This window comes from Schistocerca americana, unplaced genomic scaffold (genome assembly GCF_021461395.2).
Source record: "Schistocerca americana isolate TAMUIC-IGC-003095 unplaced genomic scaffold, iqSchAmer2.1 HiC_scaffold_1465, whole genome shotgun sequence".
NCBI lineage: Eukaryota > Metazoa > Arthropoda > Insecta > Orthoptera > Acrididae > Schistocerca > Schistocerca americana.
Window position 1 is genome coordinate 1 of NW_025725549.1, and position 2,500 is coordinate 2,500.

Consider the following 2,500-nt stretch of genomic DNA (forward strand, 5'->3'; position numbering starts at 1 on the left):
GTGGGTGTGAAGCGATACGCGGCGGTGGCTGGGTGGGACCGTCCCCGGCCGGTGAGGGGGGGCCTCCCGGCGTGTTGGCCGTGCGGTGCGTGGGCGCACGCGCTACAGCCGGCTGGTGGGGGCGGCCAGTGGCAGGCGCGCCGGCCGACGGAGGCGGCAGGCGGGCGCAGCTGCGCGCCGGCGCACCCTGCACGCGGCGCCGTGCGGCCAAAGTAGGTCCTCGCGGGCCCGGTGCGAAGCGCGGTGGACATCTGCAGTGTGCTGGTCCGATTGAGGACTGTGTGCGCTGAGGATGCGCCGCCGCCCGGCGCTCGGCGCCGCGACGCCGTCTGCTGCTCGGTCGCCTCTGCGGTTCTCGCAGGTGGTTTGTATCGCAGCTGTGCGGACGTGTTTGGCGCGTGCGCTGTGCTGGGAGAGTTCGCTTCGGCACCCAAGTGGGGCTTTTGTCCTTCTGTGGCGCTGGCGTTGGAGCTGCCGGTCACCGTAGGTGGCGCGTGTTGTCCCTCCCGCCGGCAATGCCACGACAGCACGCTCCCGGGCCTCTGTCGGCAGCGGCAAGCTCAGTTGGGAGCACGGGTGGTCGCACCTAAAGCGTCTACTCGCCAAACTCCGGGCGATTGCGCCTCTCTCGAACCCGACCAAGTACTTAGGACGGCGCTGCGCGCCGCCGGGACCTGAGAGGGTTTCGAGGTGTATGGTGCAGGGGAGCTCAGCCTCCTCCTGTTTGCAGAATAATTGAGCGGACGCTTGCGTGTTCGCGCGGGCCCCCGGGACACACTCCCCGGGCGGGCCGGCTGCTCAGCTCTAGTTGACGCAGCTCCCCTGGTTGATCCTGCCAGTAGTCATATGCTTGTCTCAAAGATTAAGCCATGCATGTCTCAGTACAAGCCGCATTAAGGTGAAACCGCGAATGGCTCATTAAATCAGTTATGGTTCCTTAGATCGTACCCACGTTACTTGGATAACTGTGGGTAATTCTAGAGCTAATACATGCAAACAGAGTCCCGACCAGAGATGGAAGGGACGCTTTTATTAGATCAAAACCAATCGGTCGGCTCGTCCGGTCCGTTTGCCTTGGTGACTCTGATAACTTTGGGCTGATCGCACGGTCCTCGTACCGGCGACGCATCTTTCAAATGTCTGCCTTATCAACTGTCGATGGTAGGTTCTGCGCCTACCATGGTTGTAACGGGTAACGGGGAATCAGGGTTCGATTCCGGAGAGGGAGCCTGAGAAACGGCTACCACATCCAAGGAAGGCAGCAGGCGCCGCAAATTACCCACTCCCGGCACGGGGAGGTAGTGACGAAAAATAACGATACGGGACTCATCCGAGGCCCCGTAATCGGAATGAGTACACTTTAAATCCTTTAACGAGTATCCTATTGGAGGGCAAGTCTGGTGCCAGCAGCCGCGGTAATTCCAGCTCCAATAGCGTATATTAAAGTTGTTGCGGTTAAAAAGCTCGTAGTTGGATTTGTGTCCCACGCTGTTGGTTCACCGCCCGTCGGTGTTTAACCTGGCATGTATCGTGGGACGTCCTGCCGGTGGGGCGAGCTGAAGGCGTGCGACGCGCCTCGTGCGTGCTCGTGCGTCCCCGAGGCGGAACCCCGTTGCAATCCTACCAGGGTGCTCTTGAGTGAGTGTCTCGGTGGGCCGGCACGTTTACTTTGAACAAATTAGAGTGCTTAAAGCAGGCAAGCCCGCCTGAATACTGTGTGCATGGAATAATGGAATAGGACCCTCGGTTCTATTTTGTTGGTTTTCGGAACCCGAGGTAATGATTAATATGGACAGGCGGGGGCATTCGTATTGCGACGTTAGAGGTGAAATTCTTGGATCGTCGCAAGACGAACAGAAGCGAAAGCATTTGCCAAGTATGTTTTCATTAATCAAGAACGAAAGTTAGAGGTTCGAAGGCGATCAGATACCGCCCTAGTTCTAACCATAAACGATGCCAGCCAGCGATCCGCCGCAGTTCCTCCGATGACTCGGCGGGCAGCCTCCGGGAAACCAAAGCTTTTGGGTTCCGGGGGAAGTATGGTTGCAAAGCTGAAACTTAAAGGAATTGACGGAAGGGCACCACCAGGAGTGGAGCCTGCGGCTTAATTTGACTCAACACGGGAAACCTCACCAGGCCCGGACACCGGAAGGATTGACAGATTGATAGCTCTTTCTTGATTCGGTGGGTGGTGGTGCATGGCCGTTCTTAGTTGGTGGAGCGATTTGTCTGGTTAATTCCGATAACGAACGAGACTCTAGCCTGCTAACTAGTCGCGTGACATCCTTCGTGCTGTCAGCGATTACTTTTCTTCTTAGAGGGACAGGCGGCTTCTAGCCGCACGAGATTGAGCAATAACAGGTCTGTGATGCCCTTAGATGTTCTGGGCCGCACGCGCGCTACACTGAAGGAATCAGCGTGTCTTCCTAGGCCGAAAGGTCGGGGTAACCCGCTGAACCTCCTTCGTGCTAGGGATTGGGGCTTGCAATTGTTCCCCATG

General features: G+C 57.9%; 1 non-coding gene across 1 annotated transcript in view; it reads left to right on the forward strand.

The window, feature by feature from the left end:
* The first annotated feature begins 819 nt into the window (after window positions 1-819).
* The window catches only part of LOC124568350, a 1,916-nt gene continuing 235 nt past the window's right edge, over window positions 820-2,500 (forward strand). Inside the window, exon 1 of the ribosomal RNA XR_006971192.1 lies at window positions 820-2,500. This exon is cut by the window's right edge and continues 235 nt beyond it. This is a non-coding gene — a ribosomal RNA (small subunit ribosomal RNA).